Source organism: Lissotriton helveticus, chromosome 5_1, assembly GCF_964261635.1.
Source record: "Lissotriton helveticus chromosome 5_1, aLisHel1.1, whole genome shotgun sequence".
Lineage (NCBI taxonomy): Eukaryota > Metazoa > Chordata > Amphibia > Caudata > Salamandridae > Lissotriton > Lissotriton helveticus.
The window spans coordinates 1,964,583,011-1,964,609,279 of record NC_136065.1 but is presented as its reverse complement, the minus strand read 5'-3'; the positions used below and the strand labels follow the sequence as shown (position 1 = coordinate 1,964,609,279).

General features: G+C 48.5%; 1 long non-coding RNA gene across 1 annotated transcript in view; it reads right to left on the bottom strand.

Moving 5' to 3' along the window:
* Positions 1 to 1,154: 1,154 nt before the first annotated feature.
* The window catches only part of LOC144753917 (uncharacterized), a 53,458-nt gene continuing 28,343 nt past the window's right edge, over positions 1,155 to 26,269 (bottom strand). Inside the window, exons 2-3 of the long non-coding RNA XR_013594600.1 lie at positions 12,428 to 12,504; positions 1,155 to 1,223 (exon numbers count right to left, since the gene is read on the bottom strand). This is a non-coding gene — a long non-coding RNA (uncharacterized LOC144753917). The remainder of the gene's footprint in view (positions 1,224 to 12,427; positions 12,505 to 26,269) is intronic.

The following is a 26,269-nucleotide window of genomic DNA, read 5'->3' as shown; positions in this document are numbered from 1 at the left end:
GAGACGAGGAGCAGCCCATATGACGAAGCATGACATCTTGCCGGTTGTGTGAGGGCCCTTTATTCCTAGAGGAGGAGTCCTCATCCTCTTACACTGCATGACCACATACAACCAGTTTTCCCTTGTCTCTCTATTAGGAGCAGCTTACCGTTTGTATCTTCATTTATTGATTTGAAGCTCCCCTCTTCCATCTCCCACGTGCTAACGACATTGTAAACAAGTTTGCTTGGAGCACTGCATAATAAAATAGGCCCCCACACCCACCATTCTTAACGAACATGACACTGCTGAAGAGAAAACAGACATCTCCAAGTCGAAGATTTACCATCAGCTGCGAGAGGGGTTTACAAAACAACAATTCACCCCCTCCCGAAGGGCCTTGCAGTCTTATGTTGATGAGTATGAGAAACAATGCTGGCGGAGATCAATACAAGCACGAGAAATTTGTTCACAGCCTTGGACCTCCATTTCAGCCCCTACCCTCTAATTAAAAAAGCTTTCAATGCATAGAAAATGCCCTCCAAATCTTGCTCACTTTTCAAAACACTGCATGGCTGCAATGAAAATAACACAGAACCGTGGCAGTGGCATTACATAAACACTGAACAAAAGGGAGGAAAGGGTTATGGGGGGGTCGAGGGCAGGGTGACTAAGGAAACGTTGATAAAAGCCCTAACAATGCCAATCCTCTTGCAGACAGGGTGTGACATAACATCTAGAGCTGCCGATTTTGGAACTGGGAAACAGGGTTTGAGCCTCATTGGCTTTCCCCTGTGCCTTCCCCAAAAAAAAACATGTCGGGTCTCCCCTGACTTCAAAAAATAAAAATAAAACAAGCGAGCTGCGAGGAGGGGCTGGAAAGAAAAAGTAGTGCAGTGAAACAAATATATTGCCACTAACGAAAGGATCCATGTAGCAGGGTCAGTCACCTGGGCGTTAAATAAACAGCCACAAGGCAGAACAAACATTGACTGCTCACCAACCAAAGCAAGAGAATTTGTAAAGGCAGACTAAGCAACCAATCAAAAAGCGGAGGTGTGTTCAAACCTCCCAAGGGGATTACAGCATGCCTCGTAGAGCAGCGCATGCACTGACTATAGGCTCGACGTAAAGATGAATGTTAATTGAGCCATTTTTCTTTGAACGCATAATCATTCTTCTTTCTTTTCCTCCCCTTGGAGGCTTGTGATCTGAACACTTCCCGCTCATGGTCAAACTTATTCCTGTATTATGCAATAAAAAGGAAATTAATAAAAAGCACTGCACTTAAAAGCAAATTGTATTGCTTGTAGGGTTACCACAGAATAAGTGTAATGTATTAAAAATTAGCCTTTTCCATTTCTAGAATTCACCTGGAGAAGTGCTTAAGTACAAGGGGCCAAATTTGTCGACACTTTGCACCGGGTTTGCCTCACATGAGTGATGCAAACAGAAGCAAAGTGTGGATTTTGGGATTTACTTTTCAGAGTTAAAGTGTTTTGCACTGGAAAGTAGCCCCAAAGTAACACAAAGTATGTCTATGCACTATTTTACCTTAATGAGACGTAACATAAGTGGTACAGGGGCATTTCCATGCACCCACCTATGGTTTGTGACTCAAATCCCTATCTAATAAAAAGATAGACAAGGATCATAGCCAATAAAGTATTGCTCCTCGAGGCAGTCAAGAGAAACATCCTCATATCTTAGTATATATGGCGCTTTTCTGCTATCTCCCTTTGATTCAACGCAGCACAGCAACTTTTGTTGGGTTGTATGATGGAACCCCACATGGGTTTATACCAAATACCTTTTTCAACGTAGTCATTACCTCGACTGCGACCTTGTCACGCGTTACTTTACTATGCAGATCGTTACAATAGTTTTACATTAGGGGGCGCTGAACTTTGGAATAGTATAAATTACTATTTCAACTCCAGTCTGCACAACAGTAGAGAAGGTGATGGACTAAAAAATCCAAAACCAGTCCAACGATGCTTCCTCTACAGCAGCAAGTCCTTGTAACAACTTGCGCGGTAAAGTAACACGTGGTAGCATCGCATTCGGGTTAGTGACTTCATTGTAAAGGCTGGTCGTTGTTCTGAGTGTGGGGTAAAGGATGGTTCCCTCTAGAATAAATAATGGTGATTCTGAGCAGCAGGACTAACTAAATACTAGAAGTTATTGTCGGGTGGCATCATTTTGACAAAGCAGAGGGTCTGGCTTATGTTTGAAAATGAAAAATTTTCAGTTTGAAGTTTTGTGTTTATTAGACAGGGAAACCCAACAAAATTAGCTTGGCACTTTTCTGAATTTATCACTTGCAAAATGGAATGGATTAAGAGCACTAAAACTGACCTCCTTGCAGCCAGTCAGTGTCATGATAATTGTGCAGACTGTATGTTCATTCAATCTTTGGATTTTGGACGGAGTATTAAACATATGACATACAATTGTTAGTGATATTTGTGGGGTCAAAAAACTGAGACTTGCAATTTCTCGTAAATCTGGGAAAATGTCAAAAAACCATGGATGTTGCTGGGAACGCCCCCACCAACACCCTTGGAACGCTCTTGTCACGCAGTTTTCTGCAGGAATGGGGCATATATTTATAAGACCATGAAAAGCCGAGTACATGGCTTTACATAGCCTTATAAATACGCAAGGGGCACATTACGCCTCCACAAAAAAGTGACGTTCCAGCGGCGCACACATATATATATATTTATATATCACTCACAACAGGTGTTCCCCTGCAAGGACGCACTCAGAGGCAGTCGAAATCCGCCAGTAGTTGCAGCATTCTTTATTTTGGACGAACCGGCCAAACCTGTCCAATTATAATAGTTGCCCTACGCGTTTCGGAGCTGGTCTGCTCCTTGTTCACGGGCCATTATGCAGATGATTAAGCAGACAAAAAGAGAGAGTACAAATCACGTGTTTTATCGCCCTCTGGTGGGTCTGATAGTTCTCTCAGCTTTCTGGGACTTGTGGTTCTCCCTCTTTCATAATTAAATCCTTGGGTGGTTTCTGCTGTTGTCATCGAAATTTTGTAATTCCAGGAAATCTGTACGTTCGGTGGGTACAAATGTCAGGCCTCTGGAAAGCAGAGAAGTTTCTTCTTGACTGAGGCAGTGATCTGATAAGTTGAAAATGGGTATAGAAAGATCGGCAGTCCCTTCTGGGCCAATGCTGTTTACTGTGGGGGCCCCCATTGGTAATAGCGATTGCGCGTTTGGCGATCCCCTGCAAATGTTGGTTGGTATTGTCGGTTTCTTGTGGGGCGGTTTTGAGGTGGAGGTTGGCCGCGTCCCCGGCCTCTGGCTAAAAAAACACTTGGTAGTAGTGGCTGGGGTCTGTTGTTACTCCCAGATGTACTTGGGCCCTGGCCCGGATCGGTGTCCTCCCCAGAGGTGTTGGAGGAATCAGAGAAAGTAATTCTTTGATTATTTCGGAATCGTCCCCAATGAAATTTTTGTTGATACCTCGGATTCTCCTGATTCTCCTGATCTACTCAGTGGGCTCGAGTATTTACTCCTTTCTGTCCCTTTAAATTGCTCCATTCTATCGAGATAGGGTCCTTCCCAGCCACGCCCACTCATGCCCACTGACCGTCGATCCCTCCCCCTTCTGTCACGCAGTCACTCCCCCCAGTAGTTTCCCCCTTGCAGTCAGCGTTTGATGTCGCTCGCGATACACACGCTGCTCGTTGGCTTCCTGACCCTTGGCTGGCTCGCCGACCCGTATTCATTACGCGATCAGCTCCTGCAATTTTTCAGGTAAGCTGACACCAGCCCTGTTCTGAATTTCTTTCTTCAATCTTGCACATCACGGGCCCTGACGGATTTCTTCGGTTTTAGGTTCCCTGCTCCATTAATTACCGCGCTTACGAAGTGATGTTTTACCGGTCCATCTAGAAGATTCAGGTAATTCACATATCATTTAGAACTGCCTTTCGTGACCACAGTGGGGTTGGGCTTATATAATGGCCGGTCCTTTCCCCTCATAGAACCTAGATGCAAAGACGACTCCCCGCCGGATCCTTGGATCAGGGCCAAATTTCTACCCGTCTACAGGTAAGACCGAACTTCGGTCTTCAGTGCTCCTTTTCCACACGTGTGCGGGTGGGTGCTCTTTACTAACTCCCCTTCCTGTCAAACTGGACTCCTTCCCAAGTGTGACTCTATATCCGTCCCACTAACCAGCATGACGCGCCCTTCACGTCCACGGGTAGACCTAAGGGCTGGATAGCCCTGTATAAGTCTTACCACTTCTCTAGACTATCTAGTGGGCGGAGTGTAATTACAAAATGGCCCTATACATACCAATGTCATTGACTGCCGATCCCCGCGGTGACTTAAGGTTAATTTCCTCTGCCCCAGCGACTCCCTTCCACCCACCCCCCAATTCCTCCTGTCCCCCTGTCATTCTTGAGCTATGACCCCCCTAGGACCCTAACCCTTTTCCCTCTCTCCCGACAGCACCCCAAACGAGACAACCCAGTCCTGAAGATGGTCCACATTCGTTAAGGACCGAAACGCCGTCGACTCCACAGCGCAAATTATAGGCGCATCCTGCTGTGACTCCAATTAAAAATTGCGAATTGTGCAACATAAAGTCACTGATTCCTTGTCACATGTTGAGCTAGTCACTGTATATATTTCACCTTGCTCACCCTGCGCCGTTTAACGCTGTTCACCTTTTTCACTTGCGTGGCCACTTATCACTTGTATATATTGAGCACCAAGTTTTATCGGTTGTCAATTGAATCCTCTAATTGTGTGCTGTATATAATCTTTGTGGCATGAATTTGTCCTTCTATGACTTAAATATCAAGAAACTAAAGATCATTTTTTGACTTTCAATCCCTGTGAATAAGTGTCTCCTTTTTCTGACCGTTGTAATGCATTGTGCATGCAATATAAATTGCCTTTCCATTCATACCTGTTGGGATACTGTTATTCCTTTGTACCTTTGAACCCCAATCCCGATTGGTTTATGGGTCACACTCCTGTTCTTATCTACAGGACTGTTCCCCTGAGGCACAGGGTCAGACTGATTTGCATATGGCCATGTCTGAACTGGGGTGGCGGAGTGAGCTAAAGAATGGTGATGGATTAAACCCAGATCAGTTGACTGGCGGTGAGTGTTTCTAATGTCAACGCTCCGTCCATCACCACCTTTGGTTTTTCTTAGCTATTCCACCTTGCCACTTGACCTCCTCCAATGCACTCTGCAGCAGACAGTCAAACAAGAGAGAGCGAAGTCCATTCTAATGAGCTGCTGCTAAGAGGCATGGGGGCTCTGGTGTGGAATGGTACCTCAGAACGAAAGTATGAGCTCCTGTGAGGGCGCAGAGCTGGCCCTGTCACCTGGCACCACAGACAACTGCCTGGGAGTCAAGGGAAGGGGGCTGGAACCATCCTTTCATCTAAGAAAACCATTCAACATAAGCAGGATTATGTTACTGCCAGGTTGTCAGTTTACACGTGAACTTGTAAGTGTGGGCGGCTTCTATTTATATGCATCTCTCACTGAAACAAGAAACCATTACCTTTTTAAAAATAAAGTACAAGCAGCACATTGTGTTTAATCATTGGCACGGTAATTTTCTTTTTGCTTTGAAATGTTTTTACTTTGAGTGACGTCTAAGTTCAATATTTTCTTCTGGTGTGAAAGCAACACGTGAAAACACTAAGTGAAAATGGAATCCAAATGTGCTGGCATATTTATGAGTGCGATAGCACTTATTGCACGCGTTGCCTTCTGCAGCGTTCAGTCAAGAGGTTGTATACTCAATGATGTCCTCATTTGAAAATATTTGAAATGAGATATAACAAAAGTATTCATGAGAAAATAATTGCTGTGAAGATAATCTATGTCAGTCACTTTTGTATTTATGTGAGTTGTATTGTGTACCCTTATTCATAAACAGAATTTTCTACAGAAATTTGTATTTTTAAAGGATGCACCCGTTTTTGTATTTCTTGAATTTACTGTGTTGATATATTCGCTTTGAATGAATATAGTTAATTTTGTTAATTTGTTTGCATGAAGCCACTCATAAGTGCTATAAGAACTGCATTTTCTTTTGCTTTCCCTGTCACTATTTCAAGAGATGTGTACCTCCTTCACACAGCTTTGCATAGTGTAACAATTAGACCAGGAAATTGATCAGCGTTTTTGTCTGTAAAGTTAAGGACATGACTACCCATATATTCACCAATATATCCTCTACCTCTACTCTCTGAATCATCCTAGTCCTCATTCTACTACTATGATCTCTAAAATAACACGTTCTAGGCTCTTCCCTCCTCTATCCCGCCTTGGCTCACCCCAAACCTCATTGAATTACTATGATCTCCCTAATCGATTTCTAGAGACTCTTCCCTCCTCCATCTTTCCTTTACTCATCCCAAACTTCATCTTATCCCTATGATCTCCCAAATACCATGTGGCACTAATGACCCATGACGGCGGCCTTTATAATTTATTTGGGGACACTGACAGACTGTCAGTGTCCCCAAATAAATTATAAAGGCCGCCGTCATGGGTCATTAGTGCCCCTACAGTGAGCGATGTACAGTGCACCCCCCCCACACGCTTGCGGCTGTGACTTGTGCAAAAAACGCGAGACGGGCGCAGTCCCCTGCGTCCCCCACGTAATGCGTTTCAGGCGGAAAACAGTGGATTGGCTGGCTGGGTGTGGCTGAGACGGCGGCGTTGCCCCTCTGCAGCCAGTGATCGAGTTGCCGAGGCCGGGAGGCCTAACTGTTTGTTCATTGCGATGATGGGGCCAGCGAGATGGAAGCGGATGGCTGCAGACCCTGGTGAGGCATCCTGCTCTGGGGTGGGAGATCCGGAGCGGGTGCGGAGGCAGTGCCGCTGCCTAGCCAGTGAGGTGAGTGAGGCTAAGGGACATGCCGTAGTTAGGGTGACCAACTGGCATTGGTGCAAATTCAGGACGGTGAGTGTAAAAATTCAGGACAAAGGGTCAAAATTCAGGACACAAATTCAGGACAGGAGGTCAAAATTCAGGACAAAACTTCAGGACAATAGGTACGTTTTACAGACACATCAGAGGTCGCGCAATAGTATATAAGTAAGCCCAGCCATTTCCAAACATATTCAACCATTTGCAACCCTATCCATCATGCATCCTTCCATCATTTCACTCATCCATCCCATCATCCATCCCCTCATCCATCCTTTTACTCATCCTCCATTATCCATCCATCCATCCAACCACCCTTTCACCCTATCCATCTGTACACTTATCCATCCACTCTTCATCCCATCCATCCATTCACTCATCCATTCAGCCATTTACCCTTTCACCAATCCAGCCATCCTTTCACTTACTAATCATTCCACCCATCCACTCTTTTAGTCATCCATCCATCCTCTCTTTCTCTCTCCATCGACCCTTAGCCATCCTTCCTTCCATCCATCCATCCATCCATCCACCCATCCATCCATCTACTCATCCACTCATGAATCCATCCATTGACCCTATCACTCATCCATCTATCATTTCACTCCTTTACACATCTATTCATCCTTTTGTCCATCTACCCTCCCTTTCACTCACTCATCCATCCTTACATCCACCCTTTCACTCATACGTCCATTCATTCACCCTTGCACTTATCAATCCATCAATCCATCCATCATTTCACTCATCCACCTACCCACCCATCTTCCACCCAACCATCCACCCACCCACCATCCACCCACCCACTCATCCACCCTTTCACCCACCCACCATCCAATCCACTGATCCATCCTTTCACCCACCCACTATCCACCCACCCCCTCATCATCCATCCATCCTTGTTCCTCATCATCAATCCATCCTTCCCCTCATCATCCATCCATCCTTTTCCCTCATCATCCATCCATCCATCCTTTCACCCACCCACTCTCCATCCATCTATCCTTTCACCTACCCATCATCCATCCATCCATCCGTCCTTCCCCTCATCATTCATCCACCCTTCCCCTCATCATCCATCCTTTCACCCACCCCTCATCATCCATCCATCCATCCTTCCCCTCATCATCCATCCATCCTTCCCCTCATCATCCATCCTTCCCCTCATCATCCATCCATCCATCCTTTCACCCACCCACCCATCCATCCATCCTTCCCCTCTATCCATCCCCTCATTCATTCATCCATCCTTTCATCCACTCACCCATCCATCCATCCTTCCCCTCTATCCATCCCCTCATCAATCCATCCCCTCATCCATCCATCCTTCCCTTCATCCATCCATCCTTCCCCTCATTCATCCATCCTTCCCCTCATCCATCCTTCCTTTCATCCATCATCCATCCTTCCCCTCGCCCATCCATCCATCCCATCCATTTATCCTTCCCCCTCATCCATCCATCCATCCATCCTTCTCCTCATTCATCCATCCTTCCCCTCCATCCATCCATCCATCCGTCCTTCCCCTCATCCATCCATCCATCCTTCCCCTCCATCCATCCATCCATCCATCTCCTCATCCATCATCCTTCCCCTCATCCATCTTTCCCCTCATCCATCATCCAGCTACCCTTCCACCCATACATCCAGCTATTTACATTTTCTCTCCATCCTTCCCCTCACTCATCAATCCATCCATCCTCTCTCATTATCCATTTATTCAATCTTTCATTCATCCATTCACCCTTTCACTAATTCATCCAGCCATTCACCCATCCCTTCACTTACTTACTCACCCACCTTTCCATATTAATTTTGAGCTGAGCCCTTTTGAGAAGAGGCCCATCAAGAACTTCACCCTCGCTGTAGGGGCCGTTCCAGGACTGGGACAGAAGCCACCCAGGGCGGAGACAGGATCCACCACAGGGGGGGACAAGAGCCATCACAGGTGGGAGTGGACTGGAGCCACCATCTGGGGGGACAGGAGCCATCACAGGAGAGGGAACAGGATCCACCAGGGTGGACACAGGGGTGGGCATGCAGTATTCTTGTATCATCTTGGGCTCCTCGCCCCCTCCTGCACAAGACAACGAGAAGACAGGCTCTCTGTCCAAAATGCCATCCCCCACTGTGATGTACAGTACTTACAGGAGATACTCTAAGAGAACTGATTGAACTGATTTTCCTCCATACTTTGTTAATCAGTGTGGGTGCGATTGTGCCATTTCTTTATTGTATTACATTATAGACTGCATGTTTGAAGAACCGAGGTTTGCTTACAATTTAGTGACAGTAATTACGCTCTGTGAAGAGAACCACGTGCTGCCTCGGTGTAATCAGGGGTGTAATCTGGCCGAGTCTAGGAGGTTTGGGGCCCTGGGTAGAAATGGAATGTGTGAGCCCCCCTCTAAATAGCAGAGACATGACACATCCAGGGCTGTTTGCATCTGAATAGATGCGCTGCTCCTGAACCTGCAGCCCCTCCCTATCAGTCACCTTCGAAGCACCTCTTAACAGGTCATCAAGGGCTGGAGGTGTGAGGGTTGCCATCTCGCTGTGCCTCTCCAATGCTGCTGAGTATCTGAGGAGCTTTGGTGCTGCATAGGAGTGAAGAAGGGAGGTGGGTGCAAGCTGTGCTGGCTTTAGGGTGGGGCAACCGGTGCCCTGTTAAAATGACGGACAAATGGCGTCCGTTAAAGAATCCTTCACGGACAACGGACAGACGGCCGAAATTATGGACTGTCCGTGAAATTTGCGGACGGTTGGTCACCCTAGGTAGTAGGGCCCCAGGGATCTGGCGTCAGTGCCTGTGTGCGGCTGAGCGCCTGGAAGATCGTGGCAAATTACTAGCCCTGCAATCCAGCCTACGTAAGAGCCGCACTCCCGGCTGGTGGTGCAGCGGCTCTGGATCTGGACTGTCCTGTCTGGCTGCTGTGATGTGAACACACGGGTGCCGCAGCGGCGACGTATCCCCGGGGGTGAGAAGGTGCAGTGATTTGCGACATGCATTGAAGTGTGGGAAAATGTGTGTCTGAGGCCTTCTACCCGAGGATGCATATTTTTTGCCTGCCGTCTGAGTGTGCATGTGGCAGACTATCTCGCTACGCTGCAGGGTCTGGAGTCAGCGCATGCTGCAGATGCGTTTTCAGTATCCTGCCAAGTTCCAACAAACTTGGGCCCCCAGGAAATGCTGCCTCCAGCCGAGCTTCACTGTGCCCACTAACCTCAACACCAGGACATTTCAGGGCAGCCCTGGGCATCAGGCCGCTCAAAGTTGTTAAACTTTGCACTTTCTGCGAAGATTGCTGCAGGCTTCCCTCGTCGACAAGCGCAGGGCCGCCCTCCTTTTCCCTATAGTTTTTGTTGCTTCAACAGCCAAGGTAGCAATGGTTTGGCTTTTCTTTAAATATCAACAGTATTGTTTGTTTCTGCTGTTGTGGTGCAGGTGCCCGGTGCACATAGCGTGCGCCAGGTTTCCCTCTCATGACTGTATTCCATTTTACTTTTACATCAGGCAGTGGAGAAGTCTGTGTGCTTTGTATATTACAGTAAGCGATGCAGTGCTGGACCGCTTACTTTTCTTTTCGAGCTCCATCTGCAAGTCAGAAGCACCATGGTTCATGTTCTCCTTTCTCTTTGCTCAGGAAGCAATTTAAATGTCAAGATAACTCTGGGAAATAATATTCCTGCTAAAGCCAGATACGCGTTTTGTCTAGTGGCAGTTTCACCCATCATCAAGTAGTGCAGATGGTCAATGTGCCTGCTGCACAGAACAAGTGCCAGACAGATCACTACACTGCATTTTATGTGGCAAGCTCAGAGGGTTACTGCTCTTGTCACAGAGATCCTTTTGTTATTTGAAGTTTATGTTTCAATCCTAATATAACATATATACATATGAAACACAATCAATGAGCTGCATCTAAACTGCATGGTATAGGTTAGAAATTAATTCTCCCCCCCCAGGTTTTCATTATCCCAATGTTGCTAACAGCGTTAGGTGGGGTAGAAATACATTCTTTTTAATAAAACCAACCACAGTGGTACGTTTAAAATCCTGCGTTTGTGCCTCTCTGGACCACACACACTTAAAATATACTGCCTGCTAATAAGGGTGATGTGTGATTCCTACATGTTGTAGCGTAGAGCATGATTGTGGGGGTTATTCCCAGCTAGGGATACAGCCGGATGCAAAGAGGCAGTCTGGCTGGGAATGGATCTTACGTTTAGCTTTAGGATTATTACTGCTCAGTGTCTCGAATTGTCTTTTTGAAATAATACAGCATAGATATCTAGCCTATGTGTTCCTCAGTCAGCCTCTTCTCCTGAGGCTTGAGCCCCCATCATGCCTCATTGTATTGTAATGTAATTACTTAGACTAGCCATGCAACTTACTTTCAGCCTCAGGTTAATATAGCTGGTGGCGCTGTGAGCAGTGCTGTAATCAACTAATTGATTTTTATTAAACTGTTCAATATGTCTTCTGAAATAAATAGCATCATTATGCATAGCTGCCTAGGTTTCAGATTGCTGTGTGTGACATTTTTAGAGTTTCAGTGTATTATGAGTGACATTTCAACAACTGTGAGTGACACTTCCGCGTGAGCAAAATCAAGCAATGAAGATGATGGAAACGTATAAAAATAATAAATTACACCCATTTGAGCAACATTAAACTATAAGAAGATCTTAAAACGGCTGGAAAGCACCAGAAATGGATGGGCACGCACATAGCTAGGGATCGCAACCCAGGCTGGAAGGTACTGAATGTGGTGATGAGGAATGAGGTTAAAAATACATGATAACGGGGTGGAGTAATGGAGTATGTCAAACATTATGACGTAAAACATGCCAAGAATGTCGGAACACAAAAGCAGTGTAGGATTTCGCTAAGTCACTAGGCCTAGTGAGAAACGAACTTCTATATATCAATAACAAGCTGGAGGTTTTTGGCGTGATAGAGCCAAGCTACACGGTTGACTTCATTTGGGGCTTCGGAGCAAATATGTCCTTTTTTCCCAAGCCCCCCTCTCCCCCTCCCGCTATCGGTCATGGGTGGCAATCTGAGGGATGGCCCTAGGCGCCAGAAGCTCTAGCTACGCCCCTGCTTTTGAGACTCTTTCCTCTTCAACCCCTCCATTATCCTATTTAATCCAGCTAACAGACTCACATGTCCAGCGCTCAAATGAACTCATATTTCCCTAAACTAATACACCACTAATCCTTTTGGGTTCAGGAGTAGCCTGCCACTCACTGATAAGCTCTTTGACGACTCGTCAGGGGTAGTAAGCGCTATATAAACACAATTACAATTACAATATAGTCCCCTGTAGAGAATCGTTTCAAAGTCAATCTTTTAAAATAAAAACATTTCACATCCAGGAATGATGAAAATAGTTCGGCAGGCACAGGTCACATCAAAAGATCCGAGGTCATTCGAGGCAAAGAGTATCTGTAAACCTGCAGTTAAATGTGTAGCAAGACGAGAAGAGTAGAAAGCGAAAAGACACTTACCAGAGCAAAGATTAATTACCAAGCTGTCCTGAGGAGTCAAGGGTCCAAGGAACACTTTATCATCTCAACTGTGTCCCCTGGAAACCAAGAAAGGGAGAACACAGGGTTACCAAGGTTCTTGTCAACCAGCTCAGACACAGGATACAACACCACATTAATTACACTCCAACATGTCTGACATTTCAACAGCTCCCGGAGCGCATCGTTGCTTCCAGTAACATCTATCCTCAAAATGGCTGCCTTAAAAGGGCACTGTTAGATGATCTCTTGAAGTATCAAGAGTGCAGCGAGCACTTACAGATACATCAGCGGGGAATGTTCAAACCTCTTAACCACTAAACGCCAGGTGAACTTCCCCTTCTAAGCGGTCCAAGTTCAACACGGCACAGGGAGGCTTTGAATCTGTCCCAGTTTTACAATCTAATGTGCCAATTGGTTCCTATGGTCTCAGCCCTTTTGTTTTCCCTTTGATGGTAACTTTGCCTCTCCTGGTTCCGTTTTGTACTTTGGAACCAGCAGGCGATACACAGGTGTTGGTGCCTGCTCAGTGGAATTGCGGCATCCGTTGCCGACTTTAGCAGATATGTTTGTGTTATTTCTGAATGCCTGGGTGAACTGTCCATATGCATTGCCCACTCTTCGTCTGCATTGCTGATGTACTCATTCTCCGGGTTTATGTCAGTAAAATACTCACTTTGACCCAGGTTTATGCTTGATTAATTCAATATTCTGTAGGCAGAAAACGGAGGGAAGTATCCCTGTGATGAAGGGCAGTATCCCTATGATGAAGGACAATATTTTTATAATGAAGGGCAGTATTCCTCTGTTGAAGGGCAGAATCCCTATGATGAAGGGTAGTATCCCTATGAAGAAGTGCAATATCCCTTTGAAGAAGTGCAATATTCCTATGATGATGGGCAGTATCCCTACGAAGAAGGGCAGTATCCCTATGATGAAGGGCAGTATCCCGCTGAAGAAGGGCAGTATCCCTATGATGAAGGGCAGTATCCCGCTGAAGAAGGGCAGTATCCCTATGAAGAAGTGCAATATCCCTACGAAGAAGGGCAGTATCCCTATGATGAAGGGCAGTATCCCGCTGAAGAAGGGCAGTATCCCTATGATGAAGGGCAGTATCCCGCTGAAGAAGGGCAGTATCCCTATGATGAAGGGCAATATCCCTATGAAGAAGTGCAATATCCCTATGATTAAGGGCAGTATCCCTATGAAGAAGGGCAGTATACCTATGAAGAAGGGCAGTATCCCTATGGAGAAGGGCAGTATCCCGCTGAAGAAGGGTAGTATCCCTATAATGAAGGGCAGTATCCCTATGATACTGCGACCGCCGAGCCTGTAACCAGGCGAGGTCGCCCCCACACACCACTGCTTTTGACCCGTTCTGCTTACCTGCATTGGGTTCTGACCCTCGTGGTTATTTACTTTTGCCTCTGTATTTGCCGTTTTGCTTGCCTGCATTGCCTGTTACCCTCGTGTATATTTTCTCATTGCCTCTGTTTTTCTCGTTTTGCTTGCCTGCATTGTGCTTTGCCCTCCGTTGTATTTTCCCTTTTCCTCCGTTTTTCTAGGTCCCCGGACGACCCAGCCGCCGCTGAGCCGCCCTCTGTCCTCCTTTTCCCGCCGCTGACTGCCTGCGGCCCCGCCCCCCTCCTGCCCATTCGCCACCCCGCTCCCGCCACCCAGCTGCTCCTCCCTCCCGGCTCCTCTCTTATGACGCCCACGCGAACGCGCAGCGGGCGCGCCGATTGTGCGCCGAAGGCGCGCCAAAGGCAAGCCCGTCTGCGCCCATCCACGCCTGGACCGCGCCCAGCGCCAGGACCCCTGACCCCCGAGGCTGCCAACCCATGCGCCGGTCCTACGACACCCCTACACTCAATGCACTCAACCACGGCCGAACCTCCGGATGCTACCGAGCCACCCCGAGACGTTCCCACGGACCCTTCTGCTGCCGAGCCTGCAACTTCTCCTGCATCCGGACCTGCACCGCACCCGCCAAGACGAGCACCAGCAGTAACCACCTGAAGTGCATCCTGCTCAACACCCGCTCCATCCACAGACACGCCGTGGAACTCTGGAACCTCCTCGACACCACACCTCCAGACGTCGCCTTCCTGACAGAAACCTGGATGAACGCCTCCTCAGCGCCCGACATCGCCATCGCCATTACGGACGGATACAAGATCACCCGGAAGGACCGCGTCAACCAGACTGGAGGAGGCATCGCCATCGTCCACAAGAACACCATCCGCATCACGACCAACTCCGACGACGCCCTCTCGCCGGCCGAACACCTTCACTTCCAGATCCACACCGACCCGAAGACCACCCTCAGAGGCACCCTCATCTACAGACCCCCAGGACCCCGCACACAATTCAGCGAAGACATCGCCGACTTCATCAGCCCACACGCCCTCCCCTCCGCCGACTACATCCTCCTCGGGGACCTCAACTTCCACCTGGAGAACAACAACGACCGCAACACCACCACCCTGCTGGACAACCTCGCCAACCTCGGTCTCAAGCAACTGGTCAACACCCCCACCCACTACGCCGGCCACATGCTTGATCCAGTCTTCTCATCCAGCAAGCACATCACCTTCAGCCACTCCACAGGACTTCACTGGACCGACCACAGCTGCGTCCACTTCAGCTTCAGAAGAACCACGACCCACCACCACCCGCAACAGGTTCCCCACAGGAGCTGGAGCAAGATCACCGCCGAACAGCTCACCACCTCCCTCAGTCAGAACCCACCCGCCAGCACAACGGACCCCACCGAAGCAGCACGCAACCTTACGAAGTGGCTGTCCGACTGCGCTGACGACCTTGCACCACTTAAGAACCCTACCAGCAGACCCAGAAGCAAGAAAGCCTCCTGGTTCACCGACGAACTCAAGGACTCCAAGAAGAACTGCCGCACCCTCGAGAAAGCCTGGCTCCTAGACCAGACCACAGACAACATGACCGCCCTCAAACTCGCCACCCACAAGCACCACCAGCTTATCCGCACCACCAAGAAAAATCACTGAAGGAACGACTGGACAACAACACCCACGACAGCAAGGAACTCTTCAACATCGTCAAGGAGTTCTCCAACCCCAGCACCGGCAACAACGATATCACTCCTTCAGAAGGCCTCTGCGACTCTCTCGCCTCGTTCTTCCACCGCAAGATCGCCGACATCCACAACAGCTTCCGCACACCATCAACGCACCCAACCGTCGAACCAACGCCCTCCACCACCACCCTCAGCACCTGGACCACGGTGACCACCGAAGACACAGCCCGCACGATGAACACCATCCACTCCGGATCTCCGACCGACCCATGCCCCCACCACGTCTTCAACAAGGCCGACTCAATCATAGCCCCCAACTGCGGGACATCATCAACGCCTCCTTCAACACCGCCACCTTCCCGGAGAGCTGGAAGCACACCGAGCTCAGCGCCCTACTGAAGAAACCAACAGCGGACCCCACTGACCTCAAGAACTTTCGCCCCATCTCGCTCCTCCCTTTCCCTGCCAAAGTCATCGAGAAGACCGTCAACAGACAGCTTGCAGCCTTCCTCGAGACGAACGGATCCCTCGACCCCTCGCAGTCTGGTTTTCGAGCCAACCACAGCACCGAGACCGCCCTCATCGCAGCCACCGACGACATCAGAACCCTGCTGGACAACGGGGAAACAGCGGCCCTCATCCTCCTGGACCTCTCTGCAGCGTTCGACACCGTCTGCCACCGCACCCTAGTTCAACGCCTCAGCAACATCGGTATCCAAGAGAAGGCACTGGAGTGGATCATCTCATTCCTCACCGGCAGAACTCAGAGAGTGCGCCTCCCCCCGTTCCGATCCGAGGCCACCGAAATCATCTGCGGCGTACCGCAAGGATCATCACTCAGCCCCACCCTCTTCAACATCTACATGAGACCTCTCGCAACCATTGCACGCAAGCACAACCTCAACATCATCTCCTACGCCGACGACACCCAGCTGATCCTCTCCCTCACCAACAACCCTGCCACCGCCAGAACCAACCTACACGAAGGGATGAAAGAAGTAGCCGAGTGGATGAAGAACAGCCGCCTGAAACTGAACTCAGACAAAACGGAAGTCCTCATCCTTGGATCATCACCCTCTGCCTGGGACGACTCCTGGTGGCCCCCAGCCCTGGGCAGCGCACCCAAACCAACGGACCACGCACGCAACCTGGCTTCATCCTGGACTCCTCCCTCTCGATGACCAGACAAGTCAACGCCGTCTCCTCATCGTGCTTCAACACCCTACGCATGCTCCGCAAGATCTTCCGCTGGATCCCGACCGAGACCAAGAAGACGGTCACCCAGGCACTCGTCACCAGCCGACTGGACTACGGAAACGCCCTCTACGCCCGGAACCACAGCCAAGATACAGAAAAGACTCCAACGCATCCAGAACGCCTCCGCCCGTCTCATCCTGAACATCCCCCGACGCAGTCACATCTCCGGCCAGCTGAAGGACCTGCACTGGCTCCCTGTCAGCAAGAGGATCACGTTCAGGCTCCTCACCCACGCACACAATTCTCTCCACAACCTAGCACCCAAGTACCTCAACGACCGCCTGACCTTCTACACGCCCACCCGCCAGCTACGTTCGACAAGCCTCGCCTTCGCCGCCGTACCACGCATCCGCAGAGCCACCGGTGATGGCAGATCCTTCTCCTACCTGGCGGCCAAGACATGGAACTCCCTCTCCATCCATTTTCGGCTGACCCAGGACCATCTCGCCTTCAGGAGACAACTCAAGACCTGGCTGTTCGAGCAATAGCAGACCCCTTACCCCAAGCGCCTTGAGACCCTGCCGGGTGAGTAGCGCGCTATACAAGTGTTATGATTGATTGTCCGGGCCGGAAAGGATTGACAGATTGATAGCTCTTTCTCGATTCTGTGGGTGGTGGTGCATGGCCGTTCTTAGTTGGTGGAGCGATTTGTCTGGTTAATTCCGATAACGAACGAGACTCCTCCATGCTAACTAGTTACGCGACCCCCAGCTTTTGTTAATGTTTGGGTGCATATATCTGTAAATTTTCACGCTCCTTCCTTATCTTTTCAAATTGTTTGGGTAGCAGGGAGGTTAGCGATACCTCTATAGGGGGTTGAGCGTGCCCATTTGATATTATAACTGCATGATTGCCCTGTAGAGTGACCAATCCACACCCCTTATCGCTTAGTTCACAATTGAAGTCCATAAAAGAGGAGGCAGGCACTCTTCCTGTGGGGGAAGAGGAGGAGTTAAACTTCGGGGTTCATTTAATCTTGACAGGAGTGAAGCAGATGCCGTGAGAATTCCAAAAGAAATAAGGGACCAGAAAAAACACTTCCCAAGAAAGAGGAGGGGTACTGAAGTAAATCAAGGACTCTGACGTGAACTTCATTTTTGTTCACAATTTGAGCACAAGGCAGAATCATCAGACAGACAACAGATGACGTGTACATGAGGACATTTACAAAGGGACCAGGTCAGCAGGTAGAGTGGGTACATCAGCAAGTTAATGCTTTCATTCCTCCCTGAATCATTCCATGTGTGTGGAACCAAGAGCAGCCCTGGCAAAAAAGATCAAACCAGCCCGCTTCTTTCCTCCCCTCGTGCATCCTCTCTCTTTCCATTCATTCTTACTCTCTCCTCTTTCTCTTGCTCTTTCTACTCTCTCTCTCTCTCTCTCTATTTTTTCAAGGTTCCCCCCTCTCTCTCTATTTTTTTTCAAGGTTCCCCTCCCTCCTGCTGTAGTTGACCCCCGGGAGCTGGGTAAAGTGAAAGAGGTACCAGGAGCGCCCTTCAGCTCAGCTTTCAAAACCAGCCTGCAAGAGCTCCAACTCACCGGTGAAGTGCCCAGTGGAATAAAAAAAAGGCCTGTCCGGCCCTGGGCGTGGGGTGCATTCTCAGGTATCCATGAGAGCACGTGATGCTCATCGTCCAGGCACAAGGATCTGCTAACCTGTCTCTTCACCCATCACATTACTGCAATCAAGCTACCCAACAGGCCCAACCACATTCTTGCCCTCAAAAGGCGAAACCACTCCACAGCACCTCAACACCCACCAGCCCTGCAGCTCTGATCCTTATTTCCCAGAGTAGTACTCTGTGTAGTTCCACAACACTGGAAATTCGGTGAAAAGGGGTAAATCTTTCACCAGAGCATACCATGACAATAATTTAAACCCATTTTGTGGTTTTTGGTATCTTGGCTGGATTCCCTATCCTTTGCCCTATCCAACACTTTAGTGCCTTTCACAAGTTACTGAATAGAATCTGCCACATGGCACAATTTATACAGAGCCCATTTCCGTCAGTCACACCCAGTGTGCAGCAAACGCAGCCTTGGGGGATGGCCAAGACTCTTTATGGAGTGTACTTTTAGATTTGTAAATTATTACCAAGTAATTTATGTCTCTCCTCTTTCTGAATTGCACCTACCAGGAAACAGTATATCTTATTTTAGGTCTCACCGAGACAGCGCATGCGCCGGCTCATCGAGACATTTTGTTCTCTAACAGTGGCCTTGGACCCAGCCCATTACTTACCATTGGTTCGCTTCATTCTCACTCTCATTTTCTGGACATTTTTTTTTATCAATCCACTCCTTCCAGAAGAGCGCTCTGTTGTTGATCTTCAAGGATTTATTGTACCATATTGGGATTTGGGAGAGAAGTTCATCATGAGAGAGATAAGAACGAAACAGAGAGAGAGAGAGAGCTTTGGAGTGATTAAAAATGGGAGTAGAAAAACATTTCGGGGGTTGAGACGTATGGGTGGCTGTAAGAATGAAAAGGGTGAGAGTTGAGCGAGCTCGAGCGCACTATAAGTTGTTAAGGGAGGAGTGGGGGAGTCAGTTAAGAATGGCCAGAGTTGTTCCAGAGTAAAAGCAGAGCAGAGCAGCTGATGTTAGGGAAATTGACGCCGCCTACGTTTTTGGGTTGCTGGAGGCGGGAGAGGGAAATCCTAGGTTTACGATTGTTCCACAAAAATTTTGTCAAGGAGTGATTAATGGTACGAAAGAAATAAAGCGGAAGATAACTGGGAGCATAAAGAGGTAGAAGTTAACAATGGGGAGGAGCAACATCTTGATAGTGGAGAGTCTACCCCACCAGGAAAGAAAAAGCGGGGACCAACTACCTATAAGAGCAGAGAGTTTTTTTGAGGATATCCGCATGATTAATTTTTATAGTCTCCCTGGACATTTTTTTTAAAGAAATATTTTTGATTGAATTTTAACGTAATAAGTATTGCTTTCACAGAACAAGAACAATGTAAACAAAATATCACACTGATACCCACCTCCCCGTTCAATCTCATAGGTCAGAAATGCACAGCTTTCACCACCACCCTGATCAGGCATGCGCCTTAAAACCGTAAAAAAAAATACCATTTGTCCCACACCTTTCCATACTTGCAGGGACATCTGTGTGCAGTATATATAGTCTCTTCCACTGTTGCGAACAATTACAAATCTTTCTTCCCGGCAGTAATGGGAGGAGTGCTGGAGAAGTTCCAGCGTTTGGTTGTGTTCCTTTTAGCCAGCACTGTAACGAGTCCCACCAGTGTCCTATCCCCATGGGATCCCCCATGTGCTCCAGGATACCCAACAGAACGATTCTAGGGTTGACCTCGAGATGCTATCCCACCACTTTGGAGAGTATGGAGAATATGTGTGACCAGTTTTGCCGTATAAAGGGGCAGGCCCAAACTGTGTGGAAGAAATCCCCTGTTCGATCTGTGCAGGGAAGGCATGCAGGAGAGGGAGACACCCGGGCCCTACTGAGGTGATACAGTGTAAGGTACGCTTGTTGGAGATATTTGAACTGAATGGGTCTGAGTTGTGGGGAGATCGCCAGCACGTGGGGTGCCACACAGGTGTCTAGCCAGTCTGTCTCATGCAGAAGTCCAACCCATTCTACACATTTGGGCTCTGAGGGGACCCATCTGATCTGGGGAGTGCACAACCAGAGCTTTGTAGATTTGTGTGATCTCGCTTTTCCCCAAGGGACCCATCAGTACCTGTACCTCAAGTGGGCTGTATTCTGGGACCTCCTTAAATTCATCTCTATAGTCGGAGAGAGCGTGTCGGAGCTCTAGGTACAGAAAGAATTGGGATTTATGGATATGGAATTCAGATTGGAGGTCTCGAAAGGAGTGAATATGACCTTTGTACCATGCATTTCCCAGGCATGAAATGCCAAGCTGGTCCCATCCACGGAAACCCTTGAGACTAGCCACATGTGCCAACCAGTGGCCCGCCAACGGGGAAGTCTCCAGTGTAAGTCGTCGGTGCCAACCTGTTCACCACACCACAGTTTTCCATGCCCAAAACACTTCTTCGTTGTGTCATGGATGGTGCCCTATATAAAATATGAGCTATGTTCTCCACGCCTACCAGCACTATTTCTGCCTGATATGTTGGGTCCTCCCAGCCCCCATGTAACCAGTCATTTACTATCATCATGATGTGGGCTGCCCAATAATAGAAACGGACATCAGCCATGACGAGTCCACTGTCATATGTGGGATGGACGCATTTACCAAAGGTAGCTCTGGGGGACCTTGCTGGTCAACAGGAACCGGAGTACCATTGAGGCCAAAGTGTTAAACTATGCCTGTGGAATACGGAGAGGGACATTTTGAAGGGTGCATATCAGCCAAGGGGGTATCGTCATTTTGCACAAAGCGATCCTATCCATTAGGTTAAGGGGCACTTTATCCCATCTAGTCATGACCTCTCAGACCATACGCATCAGAGGGCGGAGATTCAGAGGGAGCCCAGGGTGCCAGGCCTCATATTGCTGGTCGCCCGCAGTGGGATCAAGAGAGACTTATCTCAGTTAACCCTCAGTCCAGAGCTCGAGCCAAAGGTGTGCAGAATATGGATTATTCCAGGTGACTTCATGGCAGGTGGGAGAGAAACAGAAGAACATCATCCTCATATAAGGCGATCCTGCCCTCTGTCTCCAAATCCCAGTCGAAACCCCACACCTGTGTATCACAATGCACCCAGGCCTCCTGGGGCTCGATAGCAAGAGAGAATAGGAGGGGGGACAAGGGACAGTCCTTCCTGGTGCCCCGTCGAATAGGAAATTTTGGGGACAGTACACAGTTTATCCTGACCTGGGTCTGTTGGGCTGTACACAGGACCCTGATATCTGCCCGATATTGTGGACCGAAGTCCGTCTTAAGAAGAGTCTCCTCCAGGAACGACCAGTGCAGGATATCATAAACGTTCTTAAAGTCAATAAGCATAAATAGCGCCGAACTGCCAAGTAAGCAGATACGGGCCAGCGCCAGCTGGATTCTCCTAATACTATTTCTGGTGCTGCGGTATGGAATAAACCTGCATTGGTCTGGATGGACCAATTGAGTCATGACCTTCAGAAGATGATTAGCTAGCAGCATAGCATAAAGCTTGACCTCTGTATTAATGAGTGAGATGAGGCAATATGAGGCGCATTTGTCTGGGGGACGGCCTGGCTGGGCCAAGACCACCAGCGTCGTTAGGTCTAACTCTGATGGAAAGGGGCCCTTAGAGACTGGTTCAGTGAACAGATCTGGGATGGCAGGAAGGATACCTGGGCAGAGCTTATGATAGTTCTCCACTGAGAAGCCGTCCGGCCCCAGGGTTTTACCTGAGTTATGGTCAGAAAGTGCCTCGCCCACTTCCGTAAGTATGAGTGGCTGGTCCAGGTCAATCCTGTCGGCCTTCAACAGTCGAGGCAACGGTATGTCCACGACTAGGGGAGTGCTGTCCGCACACAGCAAGTGGGTACATTGAACGTACAGACTCTCGCAATAGTGATATCAGTGGCCTTCTCCACTGTCACCCCAGCCCCGTTGGTCACTTTGGAAAGTATCTGGACTCGGTGTCTTTAGTGGATAGCCAGTAGAGAAGTTTACCAGAATTGTCCACCCCATTTGTAGACCCACCTGGTGGAAGTCATCCAACAATAACAGGCCTCTTCCAGGCATAATTGACGCAGGGAGGCCATGTCTAACTCCAGGAAATGCATCATTTGTTCTGTCGGAGACCCCTATGCCCTAAATTCCTGAGACAATATGGATGTTTTGAGTGTTGTGATCTTCGCCAACTGTTTGCGGTCCTTACCCCGAATATATGAGTGGCCAGTTCCCCCAATGGAGACCTTGCAGGCTCCCCACAGCACGCCCGGGGAGTCTACAGCGCTCCTGTTGATATCAAGAAATACCTTGAGTTCCGCAGTTAGGTAGGAAGAAAAGCATTCATCCATTAGGGACCAGGCATTCAGACACCAAACAAGCCCCCTCAGGAGGGGCACCAACATGCACTATCACCATGGCATGATTAAATATCCCGTGGGAGTATAGTGGAACCAGTGGTGTGCAGAAGGTTGGAGGCCAGGAGCAGCAGGTAGTCAATGCGGGACATATGTGTGTAGCCCCAATGTCCAGGATTCCATATACTTAATATGCCAATCCATTACCCCAGTCAGTCAATGAAAACCCTCTCCCCATCCTCCAAGATGACCCTTTAGAACGGTGTCAATCTTGGTCATTGAAGTCTCCCCCAATGATCATCCCCCGGGGCAAGCTCAGTATGAATTCTCCCCCAATGATCATCCCCCCTGGGGCAAGGTCAGTATGAATTCTCTCAGGCTCTCCATTGTGAGATGGGACAGTGCGGATGAGACATACACACATATCAAATTAAACAGGTGCCTTCCAACCAGTCTTCAAGGATCACATACCTTCCCTGTGTGTCTTGGGAGACCCTGGAAACCACCAAGGGCAGTGAAATGAAATGAAATGAAAATTATATTTATATAGCGCATAATCTACCCTGAGGCCTCGCAGCGCTTTGGCTGAAATCAGAAAGGCGACAGGGTAGGGCGCTAACAGGCTCTTCCGAACAAATGAGTTTTTAAAAGCTTTGTAAATGCCAGCAGATTGTTATTCTCTCTAAGGGCAAGAGGAAGGGAATTCCATATTCTCGCAGCATTGTGTGAGAATGAGCGGCCACCCCAGCAAGCTTTGTTTATCTTAGTAGTGGTGGCCAGATGTAACGAGCTGGAGCGGGGAGCTCTGAGGGGGAGGTAGGGAGTAGCTATAGGGTACATTATGGCTGGACCTGTTCTACGTATAGCTTTCTGGACCAGATACATGGCTTTAAACTGTACCCTAGCTGCCACAGGAAGCCAATGTAGCATCCTCAGGGCGGGTTTGGCCGACTACCAGCGTGGAATTTGGAAAAGCAGTCGGGCAGCACAGTTTTGGGTGACCTGAAGTTTGTTGATCGCGGCCACCGGAGCTCACAGGTAAAGAGCATTACCGCAATCCAGGCGAGAGAGTATCAGGGCCTGAACCATGATTCTCCTCGCCTGGAATGGAAGCAAGGGAGAACTTTCCGGAGCATTCTCATCAGCCCAAAACAGGTAGATGAGGTTTTGGTGGCCTGGAAAGTGAAGTCAAGTGATTTATCTAGCCAAACTCCCAAGCTTTTTATCTGTGGTTTGGGAGGAGGGGGGGGGGCCTAGGCACGTAGGCCAGACGGGGGCCAGGATGGTAGGTGAGGGGTTGCCCAGTAGCATAATTTCCGTTTTTTCCCCATTTAATCTGAGGCAGGAGAGTTCCATCCATCTGGCCACTGCCTCTAAACAAGGGCTCAGAGTGCTAGACGACCCCTCAGCGTGGTTCAATGAGACCACAAGCTGGGTGTGTCGTCCGCATAGGTGACAATTCGAACGCCAAATGGATGGACTATCTCCGCTAGGGGCCTCATGTAAACATTAAAAAGTGAGGGGCTCAGAGCAGAGCCCTGGGGGACCCCACAACTGAGTGGCTGCTTGGTGGATACAGCCTCTCCTTCAAAGACCTAAAAGAAGCGCTCGTCCAGGAAGGAGGTGAGCCATGTCAGAGCCGCGCCCGACACTCCCATGCCATTGAGTTGGTGTAATAAAGTGGCATGGTTAACCATGTCGAACGCGGCGCTGAGATCTAATAATATGATGGCTGCTTTTCCTCCCCGGTCCAGCACAGTTCTTGTTTCTTCGGTCACTGCCAGCAAGGCTGACTCAGTCCCATGTTGGGGACGAAATCCCGTCTGGGAGGCACATAACAGATCATTGGATTCTAAGTAATCCACTAGGATGTTGTTAATGTGCTTCTCGAGCAGTTTGCTCATCCAGGGTAACAGGGAAATAGGGCGAAAATTAGCTAAATTGCTTTGGTCTAGATTGGGATTTTTTAAGAGGGCCCTGACCATTGCACATTTCCAAGATGTCAGAACTGTGCTCGAGATGATTGAGGTGTTAAGAACATCATGAATGACTGGACGGATTGAAACAATGACCGAAGTGAGGAACTGTGGCGGTGCTGGGTCTCTAGGGGATCCTGAGGTGACTTTGGGAATTATTTTATCTAAAGAGACAGAGACTAGGAGGGTAAATGTTTGCAGGGTACAGGGGGCCGGTATGCTGGGGTTCACTATTGTAGCAGCATCAGGTTCAATTCTGTCAGAGACAAAAGATGAATAGATGGTCTGAATCTTCTGACAAAAAAAAGTTGCTAGATTATTACAACGAGCAAGTGCCCCATCTAATGGTGCTTGCTCTGGGGGAGGGGAAATCAGTGACTTGGCTATCAAGAACATTTCCTTAGGACCATTTGCAGCTGAATTAATTTTTGTTTCGTAAAACAGGGCTTGAGTTGCCTTAATTTCGGTTTTATAAAGCCTAATTGCGGCTCTATAGTCTGCCTTCCTGTGCTGTGAGCGATCTTGTCTCCAGATCCTTTCTAATTTACGGCATGATTGTTTCATGTCCATTAATCTAGGAGTATACCAGGGAGCTACTTTTTGGCTTTTTATACAATACAAGGGTGAGACTGAGTCAAGGGAATTATGGATCCAGTTGTCAAAATTATTACTGGCTGTGTCAGGATTAGAAGCCTTCAGAGGTTTAAGTTCAACAAGCGCAGATTCCCATTTGGTGGAAGAAAGTTTAGACCACTTTCTTCCCCAATGTTTTTTAGGTTCTTGCACGGGAGGGGTATTCCCCGTTACCCAAGTGAGGGGTATTAAATAGTGGTCAGTCCAGGGTAATGGCAGAGGCGATTCGGTGTTTAGGTTGTCAAGATTGCTATACACATGATCTAAAAGATGGCCTTTATTATGTGTCGGAAGGAATCCCTTTTGAGCCAGATCAATCGCTTGAAAGCTCAGCCGAAGACTGTTGGCTGCGGAATCAAGTGGATCATCTAAATGCAAATTTAGATCGCCCAGCACTGTAAATTTCGCCGAAGTGAGCGCTAAATTGGTGACTAGGTCAGCCATGTTCGAAATAAACTGACCTAGTGTTCCGGGTGGTCTATAGACCAGAAGGCCTGTAAAGGTTTTTGTAGAGGATAGTTCTAACGAAAACAACAAGCTTTCACAGACTGATGTTGTGGTAGGGGTAATACGACATTTGTACCGCTCTCTATAAATGATGGCTAGACCATCTCCTCTGCCCATGTTTCGGTCTGATCTCTTTATAGTATAGCCTTGTGGGGTTGCCCATTCCGTGACTGGATCGGCTTCCAATTAGAGCCAAGTCTCCGTTAGGAAGAGTACATCGGGCTTGTACTCTTCTATTAGAAGGGCCAACTCTGTATGGTGTTTGGGCAATGATCTACAGTTGAGGAGGAGCATCCTCCATGTGCTAAAGGTGGGGTGTCTCCCTATGGTGTTGGATGGTAGTTCCCAGTTGCAATAAGCGCAATTGGTCATAGTGCCCGAAAGGCGCATGGAGTGCAGACATTTAGAGTTAACGACTGTTCTTAACTCGTGCAAGG